Source organism: Oryctolagus cuniculus, chromosome 11, assembly GCF_051225735.1.
Source record: "Oryctolagus cuniculus isolate XC-2025 breed Fujian yellow rabbit chromosome 11, ASM5122573v1, whole genome shotgun sequence".
Classification (NCBI taxonomy): Eukaryota; Metazoa; Chordata; class Mammalia; order Lagomorpha; family Leporidae; genus Oryctolagus; species Oryctolagus cuniculus.
In genome coordinates, this window is record NC_142877.1 from 61,772,830 (window position 1) to 61,790,096 (window position 17,267).

The window sequence follows — 17,267 nt, forward strand, 5'->3', positions numbered from 1 at the left end:
CCTCAACCGGGACTAGAACCCAGGGTGCCGGCGCCGCAGGCGGAGGATTAGCTACTACTATTTTTAATTTCTCTAGAAAGTGAGCTGGGTTGATGGTTGATACCTGCCAAATACTGAATTCTGCTCTTCTCTGAAATCCATATGTTGATGCTCTAATCCTTAGAATGTGACTGTAATTGAAGACAGAATCTTTTTTAACATGGATTAAATTAAAGCTTTTATGGTAGGGACTAATATGATCTGGTGATGTCCTTATAAAAAGGCAACTTGGACACGAGAAGAGACACCAGAGGAAAGACAATATGATTTTATAATGACAAGGCAGGCAGGTGGCTGCCACCTGCCAGTCATACAGGAAGGTTTCAGAGCGAATATAATCTGGTAACATCAGGATCTTGGACCTCAAGACTCCAGGATCATGAGAAATAAATCTTCACTGTTTAAACCAAAAAGATTCAAACTGGACAGCTGAATATGAAACCTGCAACATTTGAGATAAAAAATAAGTTTGTTGGATAGACTTAAGAGCAGATCTCAGAAGAAAGTAGTAGTGAAACATAAAACATGGCTTTAGAAAGTATATGAATTGAAACACGGAGGAACAGAAATGTAAAAAGGAAAACATGGAGCTATAGACCACTTTTGAAAAATTTAATGTAGGCCGGCACCGTGGCTCAACAGGCTAATCCTCCACCTAGCGGCGCCGGCACACCAGGTTCTAGTCCAGGTCGGGGCACCAGATTCTGTCCCGGTTGCCCCTCTTCCAGGCCAGCTCTCTGCTTTGGCCAGGGAGTGCAGTGGAGGATGGCCCAAGTGCTTGGGCCCTGCACCCCATGGGAGACCAGGAGAAGCACCTGGCTCCTCCCTTCAGATCAGCGCGGTGCGCCAGCCGCAACGCACCAGCCGTGGCGGCCATTGGAGGGTGAACCAACGGCAAAGGAAGACCTTTCTCTCTGTCTCTCTCACTGTCCACTCTGCTGTCGAAAAAAAAAAAAAAAAAGAAAAGAAAGATTTAATGTAGATGTAATCAGAGAACCTGAAGAAAAGCAGAAGGACTAAGAACCAAAGGGATCACATAAACAAGACTAGTGTCTGCAAATACTAGCTGATAGAATAAAAAAGGGAGAGAACGATCCAACATGGGAAGCGAGATACACAGCAGACCCATAGAATGGCAGATGTCCTAAATAGCACTCTGGCCTCAGAATCAGCCCTTAAGGCATGCGGATCCGGCTGAAAAGCCCATGAGAGTATTTCAGGCATGGAAAGCCAAGACACTCTGGGGAAAAAAAAAAAAAAAAACTAAATGAAAGATCTCCATGAGTGAGATCCCAGTGGAAAGAATGGGTCATCAAAGAAGGAGGTACCTTTCTCTGAAGGGAGGAGAGAACTTCCACTTTGACCATGGCCTTGTCTAAATATGATCAGAGTCGGTGAACTCAGGGGCCTTCCATAGCCTTGACAGCTCATGACAAGAGCCTAGGGTGATTACTGATGCCATAAGCAAAAGTGTCAATTTGTTAAGTCAACAACAGGAGTCACTGTGCACTTACTCCTCATGTAGGATCTTTGTCCTTAGTGTGCTATACATTGAGATTTAATGCTATAACTAGTACTCAAACAGTATTTTTCACTTTATGTTTCTGTGTGGGAGCAAACTGTTGAAATCTTTACTTAATGTATGCTAAACTGATCTTCTGTATATAAAGAGAATCGAAAATGAATCTTGATGTGAATGGAAGGGGAGAGAGTGGGAAAGGGGAGGGTTGCGGGTGGGAGGGACGTTATGGGGGGGAAGCCATTGTAATCCATAAGCTGTACTATGGAAATTTATATTCATAAAATAAAAGTTAAAAAAAAAAGAAGAGCAGAAGGGGAAAAATGAAAAAAGTATGACAATAAAAGTCGAACATTCCAAATTTTAGGAAACTGCAAATCTGAAAGTCTAAAAAGGCACAAATTATAAATACAAGAAACACTAAGAAAAGTAAACTAAGTAAACATCATAATCAAATTGCTCAAATGTAGTAATGAAAGGTAGTAGAGGAAGAAGGATATCATATAGATGGAACGATACAACATGCTGAGTTTTTGAGTTTGGTTCTTTCAATTACTATAATGTGTTTAATATTCATCCTTGTGTTGGAGTACATCCATAGCTCTTTCCTTTTTACTGGTGCATATATTCTATTGAATGAATGTAGTACAGTTTATGCTCCTATCAGCTGAATATTCGGGTTATTTCCAGTTTGGGGTGCCTATCACTAAAACTTCCACAAAAAGTTACACTATCAGGATGCAGTATCTTTCTTGTGAAGTGAACTTGCCATGAACACATGTTACATGATACTTTAATGTTTCCTTATTCATATTAAACAAATTACTTATAATTTTTTATCAATTTATCTGTTTTGTCTATTTGAAAGGCAGAAAAACAGCAAGAAATAGAAAAACAGAGATCTCACATGTACATCTTATACTGTATGCTGGTTGATTTACTCCCCAAACAGCGAGGGTTGGGCCACGTTGAATCTGGGAACCAGATACCCTACATGGAGAGCAGAGACCCAAGGACTTGAGTCAGCATCTGCTGCCTTCTTGGGTACACATTAGCAGGAAGCTGGGATCAGAAACGTAGAGAGGAGTGAAATTCATGTAATCCATTATGGGATGAAAGTATTCCAAGCATGTCTTAACTGCCAAATGTCAGCCCCAAAGAATCACTTTTGACCACAGGATGCATCACTTTCATTATCCTCTTTATGTTTCTCAAACGAATTCAAGTTTTGCTTAGTATCTTCGTTAAAATATGATGCCAGAATACAAATCATGTTTCAGACATCCCCAACTATCCAAACAGAATAGTGGAATTATCACCTCTCCTCATTTGTTCTCTGTATGGTGCTTGATTCAGGTTGGTGATATTTACTTCAACAGTAAATAAATATCACTTTGGTTTGTCCATGTGTTGGGAGCTTGGTCCTAGTGTGCTGTTACTGAGGGAAGGGAACTTATAAGAGGTAAAGCCTGGTGTGTGTCTATTGAAGGCCCTGCCTTTGGAAGGGATGGAGAGTTCTCCTGTCACTCTTGATAGTTTTAACAAGAAGATTGCTATAAAAGCTTGAATCTGGCTCGATCAAGCCCTCTTTGATGCCTGTTTGAGATGTAATCCCTCACTCTGCATGAATTCCGACTGATGCCCTCTACCATGATGTGATGTGGCTAAGTGGCCTCTCACCAGAACTGACCCAATGCCTGTGCCATGCTTTCAAACCTACAAAATTGTGAGCTAAGAAAACCTCTTTTCTTTGTAAGTAGGCACCCCAGGTATTTTATCATAGTGACAAAAAGCTGACTGATATAAGCATAGTTGCCCATCTTGAATGCATAGCTAACAAAACTTTTCCAAGACATTTTCACAAAAATTGATTTTAGGAATGAATGGGGTTACAAATAGGAAAATGTTAGCTTGGTCTTCAGATTTGCCATGCAACAATGGTGAGTTCTTAGGAAAACTATTAGCCTGTTCCAAATCTACTTTTTCCATATTTAAAGCAAAGGTACTAGTAACCACTACCCTAAAATATTTTGGAAGGGGGTCGAGGTTGTGGTGAGGTTGGTAAAGCTGCTGCCTGTGATGCCAGGATCCCTTATGGGTTCCAGTTCAATGTCCTGGCTGCTCCTCTTACATTCCAGCTCCCTGCTACCCTCCTGAGAAAAGCTGCAATTTGGCCCACATGTTTGGGTCCATGCCATCCTTGAGGGAGACAACAATGAAGATCTCGGTTTCTGGCTTTGGCGTGGCCCAGCCCTGGCCATTTTGGTCATGGGTGTGAATCAGTGAATGGAAGATTCTCTCTCTCTCTCTCTCTCTCTCTCTCTCTGACTCTCCCTATTTCTCTGTAACTCTTTCAAATAAATAAATAAATAAATGTTTAAGAAAATATGTTAGAAGAACCAAAGGAGTAAATGTATGTGAAGACTTTTGGGAAACAATAAGTTCTATGGGCATAAACAGATGATTCTTAATATTCTGAATAATTTACTCTTTAACTTTACCAGATATTTGACATTTATACTCTATCATTTCATTTTACTGGTTTAGATGAATGGTTTCTCAGAAGATTTTAAATCATTGTTCTTTCATCTATTATATAAGCTAGCTTTTCAAAAAGTCTAAACAGTTTTCTTCCTTATTCAATTTTTTGTAAGCTCTTATTTTTGTCAGACATGGTGTTAACAAGAATGCAATTATTTTCTTATCAGAACCTACAGTTTAAGAGGGAGATAGAAAAGAATATTTTATGCTTCAATACTAAAATATTTGCTAAAAATCATGAACAGTTCTACCTTGAAACAATTTTAAACTTTTACAGAATAAATGAAAGTAGGCACCAATTTTGAAAGATACTGAGATAATATCCAGATGTACTAACTTGGGTCATGTTTCCTATGAGAAGATTCTCAGATGAGGATTCTCATAAATTGATTCAGTTCAGGAGGAGAAGTAGGTGAATGGAATAGGATAGGGGGAGAAAACCAGGGAAGGATACACGTTTTGTACTTTGGTCTACTCCCATTGGGAGCCCTGAAGCATGAATTGTAGTATTTGTTCTCACCTTGAAGAAACCGAGCTATCTTTTGCCTTCCCATGCTGGTCATTAGTTGGATAGCATGTTAGCTGATTTAGATTGTCACTTCAGAAAGTAGGGTTAACCTTCAACTCAGGCAGTGCCTGTTCAGCAAAAGGCAATACTTCTGAGAAAGGGCAAAAATGCAAGCCACAAGAAGCTTCTTTAAGTTGGGACTTAAAGAAGGATTGGACAGTACTAATAGCATTGACTGACTTTCTGTACAAACATTGGAAGAACACTCAAAGCAATATAAATAGCAGGTGAAAAGCTTAAGAGTGTAAAAAAATGAAACATATTTGATTTTCTGTTACATCTTACCTATAGACATGTATATATAAGATAAATATGTAATATTTATCATATATAATATACACATAATATACAATATCATATACATAATACATGATCTATGTATATAGATACATGAGTAACATGGCCAGAACAATAAACAGTATCAATGGCCTTGAACAAACAAGCTTATACTTCAACTGCAAGGTGATATTTTTCTTCCATATATTGTGATAAAAATGAGTAAAAATGTTGGTTAGTCCATATATAGCATGCCCAGTAAGACCACTTTCCTGTTGGACTTAGATTCCTGAATCAGCTCTTTTGGAATTATTTATTCAACAGTCAATAAAATTACCTAAATGCCTTCATATTCTCCACAGGAATGACACAAGAATGTTTTTTGAAGTAGTATTTGCTATTTTTTTTTTTAAAGAAAACTACCTCCATGAAATTCTTAAGCTGCAAAGAAAATTTCCACTCAAACATTTAATTTTTTAAAGAAATTAATTAAAGGAAACAAATTTCATGTATCCCATATATACAGTTTTAAGAACATAATGAAACATCCTACCCTATTCTTTGTCCTTCCCTCACTCCTGTTTTCCCACCTTCTTCCTTTTTTGTTTTTCTTTTAACTTTTTGTTACGACATACTTTAAATTCACTTTAATCACAAGACTAACCCTTTAATAAATAAAGAATTCAACAATTACAAAGTAGAAAAGCCACTAAGCTACTATTCCTCAGGAGTATAGACAAGGGCTATAAACAGTAATCAAGTCTCAAAATGCCAATTTCATTCTTATACATTAGAATTTTTTTGTACTCTGTATATTAGTTACCACAAATCAGGGATATTGATAATATTTTGATTTTTTTTTGTTTATTTGTTTCTTCTTTTTAATAGTTATATCATAGCAACACTGCTAGTTGTTTATTCAACCAATATTCTCTTTTATCTCTAGTAGAGCCCTTATTTGGTTAACAAAACTGGGCTTAATTTGATTAAAACCACTTGTAAATTCAAAGACTGAACCATTATTGGTTTTCGCAAATTATGGTTGTGCCATTTCTATTATTAGTGGTCTGAGCATGGACATGATACAATTCTAGCCAATAAAACATGGGGGGAATATCAAAATGAATGAGACCCTGATATAGGATGCATGCATCCCAAGTGGTGGCTTAACCTGTTGCACTATAATGCCTACCCCAAAAATTGTCTTTTAAGAGAAATACAGAATATGATGTTTAATCTTCCTGGAAGGCTGAGATTGCATGTATGTCTGTTTTCTGTTTCAGCGTAACAAATTTAGTGACTGAAATAACAACCATGTATTTGCACAGAATTTTATATATAAACAATTTGAGCTGGGCTCATCTGTAATGAATTGGCTTTGCTGGGCTCTTGGATGCATTGAGATTCATCTGAAATGGACAAGACTATGACTTCTTTCAAATGAGAAAATCTGTTTAGGATTTCCCCAGTACTGGGTAAAATTGTTTCAAGAGACAGTAAGCCCTCATTCACAATACTTTTCATTTTTAGCTTGCATCTCATTTTCTGCTGCATAAGATAAAGTAAATCATATGACCAGCATCAAGTCCTGCTTCAGAGAATATTACAAAGGAACATGATAGATGAAGTGAGGTTGATTCTTTGGGAGCCAAGACAGTAACATAACACCACAGATGCCTTCTGCCCCATGATTCGCATCTACCCTACATGTTAATCACAACTGAACAGTTATCTGCCTCAACCCATCACACAAAATGTACAGTGTGATGTACAATGTACAGTGATGAGACAGGGAAAGGGTCACTGCATTAGCCAATCCTATGAAAAGAACAGGAGGCTCACGACAGTCACTAATTCATAGCAGTTCTGCGTTCTAATCAGGCCCAATCTGTTAGGCATCTTTATCCCTATTCTGGCTCATGGGATTCTTTTTCATTAGGATCTATTTCTGTTCTTCAGTGATTCTCTGGTCCATTGTCCTTTCCAGCTCTTGACTCTGCCATCTGACACGTATTTTATGTTTAGTATGAAATGTATGTGCACCTTCCGTATCCTGTTTCCTGTCTCAAGAAAGTGTGGTTCCAGAGTTCTTTTTGATTTCGAGCATTGTCGCCTTTTTAAACAGCCAAATACATCCAATTCATATAGTATGAATTAGACGACAGTTAATCGCATGAGACAAAAGCTACAGCTGGAATTCCTTTCTTTTTTGAGACAACTTTGACTAGACATCTTCAAACGTATTTGGGAATCAGTCTTTTGTATTATCATTAACTTGGAGTTCTTGAGATACCTCTATCAAGATGAGAGTTTCTAGTAGGTACTACTTTGAATATTTCAGAGGTCTTAACAGAGGTTCTCATATCTTTTATGGGACATTTACTCTGGGGCCATTTATTTAGTTCTAACACTCAAACCCAGAAATTCTGGCTTATCTGAATTTCTTTTAATTCTGCCTGAAAACTTAGTAGTTATGCCTCTAGTTCATCTCCCTGCCTTTGTACCTTATCATATGCCACTAAAGAAAACAACTGACATTGCAACCATTCTGTTTAGAGACCTTAGCAGATCCACAGTTACATATTCTATTTCATAGATGATTTTTTTGCCAGTTGTTTCACTACATGCATGGCTCACCATTTGTACTAGACTCCAGTATCAGCTTCTTCACTTATTTTCTAGGCTTCAGTAACAGTGCTTTTTGCTAATTTATATTTGAATAATAGTTTCCTCATCTATTTTATAGCCTCTGCTTGCTACATAGGTCTAAAATCGATGCCACAGCTTAAGTGATACACATGAAAATATTATCCACATAGGAGGGGTTTGGAGACTTGCAGTGTGAAACTGAGACTTGTTAAACCCTTGGCTCCCTATCATATCTGAAAGGAAGACATTAACTGAGGAGCTGATCTTATATTAGAACAAACAGAAGTTTTCAAGGTTTCAACTTGTCTGAATATATCTGAAGCAAAGAATATTCTATATTTTAGTTTCTAGTAGATTACAACTTGAAATACAAGAAAAACAACAACTATATCATAACAAAATAATTTTTCATCTCCAAAATTTATTTCAAACATGTCACTTCTTAAATAAAACATCAGTAATCATAAAAATGACAATGCCCAAGTAAGATTAAGTATGATGTAGTTCCAACTAGTCTGTCAGTAGTATGAATTTTTAAATAAAGATTTATTTTATTTATTTCAAAGGCAGAGTTACAGAGAGGAGGAAATTAGTAGAAAGAGAGAGAGGCTTCCATCTGCTGTTTCACTCCCCTAACGGCCACAATGGCTGGGGCTGGGCCAGGCTGAAGCCAGGAGTTGGGATCTTCTTCCAGTCTCCTTTGTGGGTGCAGGTCCAATCCTCCACTGCTTTCCCAAGCACATTAGTAAGGAGCTGGAATGGAAGTTGAGCAGTGGGCACTGAAAGCAGCACACATATGGGATGTCAGCACTGCAGGCGGTGGCTTAACAAACCTTATTACAATGTTGGCCCCCCAGTATGAATTTTTAAAAAACATGTCTTCTGAATTATACCCTTGTTGTCTAGTATTTTTATGTTTATATCACTAACAAAAAGACTATTATGCAAATGGGATTATGCAAGATATGAGGTAGTCATCATACATAAAATTATTTACAATGAGTTTATGGCATATTTATCACAAATGCCTAACTTTTTGCACAATAACCAAGTAAATAAATTAGATCACAATGGTAAGTTGAGAATTACCTAAATGAAATATTATATTAAGATAACATCACTCATAGGAAAAGTACAGGTTTATGATTCACAATCAAAGTGGGGTGGGGAGGGAATACCCAAATCCAACACAAGCATATTTAACCAGAAAAGGACTTTCTCCTTCCTCTCTAATTATCTAAACTTCACTGCTTTTCAATGTCCAATGTCATTCTCAGTTTATGCTTGGTAGCTTCAAGTTGCTGTATGCCTCCAGAAAATGTTCTCTTCTAAGCCATTTTATCTCCTCTTACCTTGAGTTTGTGTTTGAAGACTTAACTATTAAGTCTAATGTGTATAAGTATCATTTTAAAAAAAAACAGATTTATTAATTTGAAAGGCAAAGTTTCAGAGAAAAGGAGAGATAAAGAGAAAGAGAGAGAGAGAATCTTCCATTTTTTCCATTTTCCAGTTTAGTCTCCAAATGGTTGCAAGGGCCAGAGCTAGACCACACTGAAATCAGGAGCCTGGAATTTCATCCAGGTTTCCTACATGTCTGTCAGGGGCCCAAGCACTTGGGGCATCTTCTGCTGCCTTCCCAGGCATAGAGCTAGATCAGAAATGGAGCAGCTCGAACTTGAACTGGTGCTCCAAGATGGGATGCTAGTGTCACAGGCAGAGAATTAGCCCACTGTGCCTCAATGCTGGTACCTTATAGATATGCCATGCTTGTATAAGTAGTCCTCAAGCCTTGAAACCCTGGAAAGAATTCATTCCACAAACGTTTTTTAGATTTCTTGTCTTTCCCTATACCATCCACAGTTCCATGTACTGAGTTTATAAAGGTGAGGAGATGTTTGTACGGCTATGTTGCTGAGAAAAGTTTTTCTTTAAAGAAACAAAGAGTAATCAGCAATCTGAAGGATTTGCAGGAGTTAGCTAGGAGGGGCAAGGCTGGAGGGTAGGAGAGAACATCGCAGACATAGGCAGGAGCAGTATACACAAAGCTCCCATGGTAGAGGAAAGAATTAGCAAATACAAAAACCTGAAAACAGAGCACTGTGTTGAGAGAGGTTAGATTCAATGGTATCCAATTGGCATGTGCCGTATTAAATATGTTGGTCATCATCATAAGAGCAATCTAGAATCACTTAAGAATTCAAAACAAATCAGATTATACCCCTGAAGAATTATTATGGCTGCAATGTGGATAATGGGAGGAACAATAGGAAATGTTGAGTTGAAAGCATACAAGACAGAAAAAGAGTTGAAGACAAACATAGAAGCCAGCAAAAGAGAACGAATAGAAAAATAATAAGTATATTAGATATTAATTCAAATATACTAATAATCATATAGTAACACTAATTAAAAGAATACAGAAGTTTCATTAATTTCAGACATAGCAGACTTTAGAGCAAAGAAAATCATAAGGAATACAAACAATGATTGCACAGTAATAAAAGAATCAGTTTTCCAAGAAGACATGTAATCTTTATCATGTATTTGCTTAGCAAAAGTGTCAAACTATGTAAGGGAAAAAAATAGCAGAAAGGGGGCCAGTGTTGAACAGGGAACTAAGCCGCCATTTGCCATGCTGGCATCCAAGGTTGGAGTGCCAGTTTGAATCCTGGCTGTTCCTATTCCAATCTGGTTCCCTGGTGATGTACCTGAGAAAGCTGCAGAAGATGGCCTAGGGGCTTGGGCCCCCTGCAACCCTCATAGAAGATCCTGATGCAGTTCTGGGCTCCTGGCTTCAGCCTGGCCAATCCTTGACTGTCACATACTTTGGGGGAATGAACCAGCTGATGAAAGATCTCTTTCTCTCTCTCTGTCCCTCATGTTACTCTACCTTTCAAATAAATAAAATAAATCTTTAAAAACAAAACAAAACAAAAAACTATGGAGTCAGACATTTTTATAAAAAGTGATGTAAAGGAGGATATAGATGAATCTATTTTGTATTTGGAGAGTTCAACACAATTTTATCATAAATGGCCATATTCAGCCAGCAGAAAATCAGTAAGTACATAGTTACACTCAACAATGTCATAAATCAACTGGATGTTAACTGGTATCTATTGACAACTTCATCCAATAAGAGAATACAGTTTCCTCTGAAGTTGTCTTGGAACATTCACCAAGATAGAGTACATTCTGGGGAAAATTAGTATATGGGAAAAATTAGTATTTTGAGATACATTTATTATTTATAGCCCTTGTCTATACTCCTGAGGAACAATGGTTTTTCTATGTACTACTTGTTGAATGCTTTCTTTAGTGAGGGGTTAAGCTTGTGATTACGGAGAAAACTGAAAGCATGTCATTATAAAAATTAAAAGAAAAATGAGAAAAGGAGGCGGGAGGGTGGGAGTGTGTAATAGAGGGAAGGAAGGTAAGTGAGAATTATCTTATGCTCTTAAAACTGTATATGTGACAGGGGCCAGTACTGTGGCATAGCAGGTAAAGCCGCTGCCTGCCGTGCCGGCATCCCATATGGGCCCCAGTTCAACTTCTGGCTGCTCCACTTCTGATCCAGCTCTCTATGGCCTGGGAAATCAGTAAGACAGTCCAAGTCCTTGGGTCCCTCCTCCAGAGTAGGAAACCCAGAAGAAGCTCCTGGCTTCTGGCTCAGCTGCCGCCAGAGACCTCTCTCTCTCTCTCTGCCTCTTCTCTCTCTGTGTAACTCTGACTTTCAAATAAATAAATAAATCTTTAAAAACAAACTGTATATATGACATGCATGAAATTTGTTCCCTTCATGTAGACAAAAAAGATCAAAAATACATTATTTATTTGGAAGGTAAAGAGATAGACAGAAGGGAAGAGACATAGAGAAAGAGATCTCCCATTCTCTAGTTAGCTCCCTCAAATGACCGCAGCAGGGGTTGGCGCCGTAACTCAGTGGGTTAACACACCATCTGCAGAGCCAGTGTCCTATATGGGTACTTGATGGAGTCCCAGCTGTCCCACTTCGGATCCAGCTCCGTGCTAATACACCTGGGAAAGCAGTGGAAGATGGCCCAAGTACTTAGGCCTCTGCACCCACGTAGGAGACCCAGAAGCTCCTGGCTCCTGGCTTTGGCCTGGCCCAGTCCCAGCCATTACAGTCATCTGGGGAGTGAACCACTGAATGGAAGATCTCTCTGTCTCTGTCTCTGCCTCTCTCTATATAACTCTGACTTTCAAATAAATAAAAACTAAAATTTTTTAATGGCCTCAACATCCGGGGGCTGAGCTAGGCCAAAACCAGGAACCAGGAACTCCATCCTGGTCTTCCATAAGTAGCAGGGGGCCAAGTACTTGGTCCATCTTCTGCTGCCTTCCCAGGCACATTAGCAGGGAGCTGGATCAGAAGCAAAGTAGCCAGGAATGGAACTGGGGCTCTGATATGGGATTCAGCATTGTAGGCAGTGACTTAACTTGCTGTACCATGACATGGACACCATGAAACTCTTTTGTACAAATGTAAAAGAACAGAAATCATAGAATTTACTTTTATACTATAATGTGATTAAACCAGAAATAAATAACATAGAGATAAATGGGAAAAAATACATGAAGAATAACACACTTCCTGGGCCAGAGAATAAATCTGAAGAGAGATTTTAAAAATATTTTGAATTAAATAAAAATAAAAATACAACTAATTAAATCTGTGTGATGTAGTGAGAGCAGTACCTAGAGAAAAATTTATAGCATTGAAAAGTTTATATTAGAAAAGAAGATCTAAGTTGGTGCCACGGCTCAATAGGCTAATTCTCCTCCTGCGGCGCTGGCACACTGGGTTCTAGTCCCGGTTGGGACGCCGGATTCTGTCCCGGTTGCCCCTCTTCCAGTCCAGCTCTCTACTGTGGCCCGGGAGTGCAGTGGAGGATGGCCCAGGTGCTTGGGCCCTGCACCTGCATGGGAGACCAGGAGGAAGCACCTGGCTCCTGGCTTCGGATCCGCGCAGTGTGCGAGTCGCAGCGCACCGGCCACAGCGGCCATTGGAGGATGAACCAACGGAAAAGGAAGACCTTTCTCTCTGTCTCTCTCTCTCACTGTCCACTCTGCCTGTCAAAAAAAAAAAAAAAATCTAAAATTAATAACCAAAACTTCCACCTTAGAAAACTCGTAAAAAAGGGGCCAGCACTATGGCATTACAGGTAAAGCTGCCATCTTCAGGGCCAGCATCCTTATGGGCACCAGTTCAAGTCTTGGCTGCTCCACTTCTGATACAGCTCCTTGTTAATGCTGGAAGATGGCCCAACTGCTTGGGCTCCTGCACCCATCTGCGAGACCAGGAAGAAGCTCCTCGTTCCTGGTTTCAGATTGGCCCAGCTCTGGTGGTTGTGGTCATTTGGGGAGTGAGCCAGCTGACAGAACATCTCTCTCTCTGTTTCTCCTTCTCTCTCTCTAACTCTGCCTTTCAAATAAATAAATAAATAAATATTTAAAAAAAAAGAAAGAAAATTTAAAAAAAAGAACAAATTTGTTCCAAAATTTAGCAGCAGGAAAATAATAAAAATTAGATCAGAAGTCAGTGAAGTTAAAAATAGGAATATAATAGAAGAAATCAACATAACCAAAAGATAGTTCTTTGAAGAGCCAGTAAAATTTTTAGTCCTTTATCCAGGCAAAGAAAAAAGAGAGAAGACATAAATTATTTTTTTTTTTGTTTTTTTTTTTTGTTTTTTTTTGTTTTTTTTTTTTTATTTTTGATAGGCAGAGTGGACAGAGAGAGAGACAGAGAGAAAGGTCTTCCTTTGCCGTTGGTTCACCCTCCAATGGCCGCCGCTGCAGCCGGCGCACCGCGCTGATCCGATGGCAGGAGCCAGGATCCAGGTGCTTTTTCCTGGTCTCCCATGGGGTGCAGGGCCCAAGCACCTGGGCCATCCTCCACTGCACTCCCTGGCCATAGCAGAGGGCTGGCCTGGAAGAGGGGCAACCGGGACAGAATCCGGCGCCCCGACCGGGACTAGAACCCGGTGTGCCGGCGCCGCAAGGTGGAGGATTAGCCTATTGAGCCACGGCGCCGGCTAAAAGACATAAATTATTAATATCAGAGATGAAAGAGAGGACATCATTACAGAGCCCATAGATATTTAATAATAATGGAATATTACAAACAACCTTTGCCCACAAATTTGATAACAAAGATGAAATGGGCCTATTCCTCAAAAGATTATCCATCAAACTTCTCACAAGGACACGGAGGATGATCTGAGTTGGTCTAATCTGTTAAGCAAGATGAATCGATAATCAGTAAATACCAGCTCCAAATGGGATCTGAGTGGTTTTGCTATTCTACATAAACTTTATTTTTTTTAACTTTTATTTACTAAATATAAATTTCCAAAGTACAGCTTATGGATTACAGTGGCTTTCCCCCCTCCATAACTTCTCTCCCACCCACAACCCTCCCATCTCCCGCTCCCTCTCCCATTCCATTCACATCAAGATTCATTTTCAATTATCTTTATAAACAGAAGATCAATTTAGTATAAATTAAGAAAAGATTCCATCAGTTTGCACCCACACAGAAACACAAAGTGTAAAGTACTGTTTGAGTACTAGTTATAGCATTAATTCACATTGTACAACATATTAAGGACAGAGATCCTACATGAGGAGTAAGTGCACGGGTTTTGCTATTCTACATAAACTTTAAAATCAACTTCTTGATATCCAGAAAATAACTTACTAGGACTTCAATTGAGATTGCATTGAATCATGGATCAAGTTTCAAAGAACTGATATCAAAACAATGCTGAGTGTACATATGAGAACATGAAATATTTCTTCACTTATGTAGTTTTCCTTTGACTTATTTGGAGGATTATGTTATTTATAATTAACTGACATTGATAATTCATTAGCATGAACTATTTTGTGATGATTTGATTCACAATGATATTTTTTCTCATTTTACTTCTTTTATTGAAGTTTTTTTGACTCTAATACAGTTTTTAGAATATGATTTTGATGCTTTATTTGGGGATATCAAGTAAGCATTATCAGATATGCATATTATAATACATGACTAAAATTAAATTTATTTAAATTTCTAAATATAATTGAACAATGCAAAATAAAAAATAAGGAAAAGTTTTGTAAGTCAGATAAGTCAATCATCATCATAAGTAAAAAAACAGATAGTGTTAGGGTTTTTTTTGGTATATTTCTTTTAATGTGAATTTTTCCTCACAATGTTACAAAAGAATTTAAAGGTTGACACAAAGTAGATGTCTAGAAAATATTGGCTGTATTAGTCACAGGCTGTGAGCATCTGAATTCTGAATTACACAATGAGTGGACTTATCTAAACCATGATAATGCCCATAGCATCACAACTGGGGAAAGGTTAGAAAGATGAGTGGAGGATGGATAATAGGAAAATACATAAATAAAATATCTTAACTGATTAATTTCTGTTTTGATAGGTTTGATATTATGTGAGAATTGTGTCCTTCAATCAATATTTATTGAGGGCTTGTTATGGAGTGAGTTTGGTTGTGTGCTTTCAACTGTACAAACTAATTCTGTTGATAGTCCCATAACCATATTTTTTCTTGCAAAACAGATTTCATGCAGGTGACAACATGCTTTATGTGAGATAATGATTTAACCTTTCCATTTTTCTCTTTACCATATGAAACAATGATCAAAGCTGATTACCACTGTAGATGGGGGAAACAAACTGTGAGTTTCCTTGGGGTGCTATAAAAAGGTACTAAACATTGGGTGGCTGACATAACAGAATTGTCTCCCTCACAGTTGTGAAGAGTCTGTGACCAAGGTACTACCTTACTCTCTGAAACCTGTAAGGGAGAGTTCTTTCTTGCTTCCACTGGCCTTCTGGGGTTAGCCAGCAATTCCTGGCCTTTAAGACTTGCAGATACATTACCAATCCAGTCTCTGCCTTTGTCATTGCATAGCTAGCATCTGTGTGTCTTTAAATTGTCTTTCCTCCGTGCTTGTCAGTTTCTTTATCCACATGTCTCCTTCTTATAAGGACACTAGTCATATTGGAGCAGGGCCCATCCTATGATCTTATCTTAATTATATCTGCAAAGACTCTTTCTCAATAAGGTCACATTCACAGATACCAGGAGCTGAGACTTCCGTATATCTTTTGGAAGGAAAAAAATTCAAGTCATAACACAAACTGTTTTGCATTGCACAAAAATTTTTTAAAAGATTATAAATATACCTCCTGCCCAATAACCTTTATAGGACAATAATGAAGAAAATTAAAAAATATATTATCTCAAAAATTAAAAAAGGAGAGAGAAAGAGAGAGAAAGAGAGAAAGGAAGGAAAGAATGAACTAATGAAGGGCGTGAGGGGGTAGAGGCAAGAAGTATCATTATATTCTAAGAATGATATCTATGAACTACATGGAATTTATTCTCCTTGTAATAATACCACATTAACATGAAAATCGACGAGAACTGTGTTGTAGTAATGATCATTCATTTGCTATGACCCTAAGAATCTAATGTATCAATAAATTTCTTAAATACAAAAATTCAAAAAAGGGGAAAAGTTCTTAATCATTGTGTAGTTACTCTGTCTAGAATACTGATAATTTTGGGAATATTGCAAACAATAATGTCATGAGTTTGTAGAGATATTTCTAAAAGGATTTTCATCAGGGGAGGATGCTGCGGCGCAGTGGGCTAATGCCCTGGCCTGAAGCGCCAACATCCCATATGGGAGCCAGTTCTCATCCCGGTTGCTCCTCTTCCCATCCAGCTCTCTGCTACAGCCTAGGAAAGCAGTAGAAGATGGCCCAAGTCCTTGGGCCTCTGCACCCACGTGGGAGACCTGGAAGAAGCTCCTGGCTCCTGGCTTTGGTTGGGCGCAGCTCCGGCTGTTGCAGCCATCTGCGGAGTGAACCATCTGATGGAAGACCTCTCTCTCTGCCTCTCCTCTCTCTGTGTAAATTTGACTTTCAAATAAATAAATAAATCTTTTTAAAAAAAAAAAGGATTCCCACTATAGCATTGCATTTTGTAATATCAAAAATTTAAACATACCCTTAAAAGCCATTAATATGGAATTAGTTGGGCACAATGAGATTCATCAACCCATAAAATGGAATACTATTTTGGTCATTTTAATAAATGCATTAAATTTGTTAAGCATTGGTGATAATAACAATAATAATTAGATTAGTTGTGGAAATAAACTGAATACTTTCCAATTTTTAAACAATGTGCTAAATGCTAATTATATCACCTTTAATCCTCACAATAATCCTGTGAGGTACTGTATTGCCCATTCTACAGGCAGGCAACAATTATTAAAATTAAAAAATATACCTAACCTTACAAACTGCTGAGTGAAGGACATATCCATATGCATATCTAGTTAGTACAATAGTGAGCATTTTCCCTAAGCTAGTAGTTAGTGGACAGCTGCAACACCACATATTCATTTAGGAAAGCAAATTATGAGATAGAAAACGTAATTTAATATCCTTTGTCTTGTCACACACACACAAAAAGAAATAAACAAACAAAAAACGCAGGTACTCTGAGAAAGAATTGAAAAGGAAATCTTGAAGATGCAAGTTTTTCAAGCAAATGGTTTATTTACACCCAATTCATTTTTTACTGGGTAGCCCTAAAAGGGAATCCCCAATCTGAC

At 38.1% G+C, this 17,267-nt stretch overlaps 1 long non-coding RNA gene across 2 annotated transcripts in view; it reads left to right on the top strand.

Moving 5' to 3' along the window:
- LOC149123501 (uncharacterized) overlaps positions 1 to 16,557 on the top strand; it is a 54,817-nt gene extending 38,260 nt beyond the window's left edge. For both annotated transcript variants that reach the window (XR_016216155.1, XR_016216154.1), the window contains one exon: positions 16,371 to 16,557. This is a non-coding gene — a long non-coding RNA (uncharacterized LOC149123501). The remainder of the gene's footprint in view (positions 1 to 16,370) is intronic.
- Positions 16,558 to 17,267: the final 710 nt, after the last annotated feature.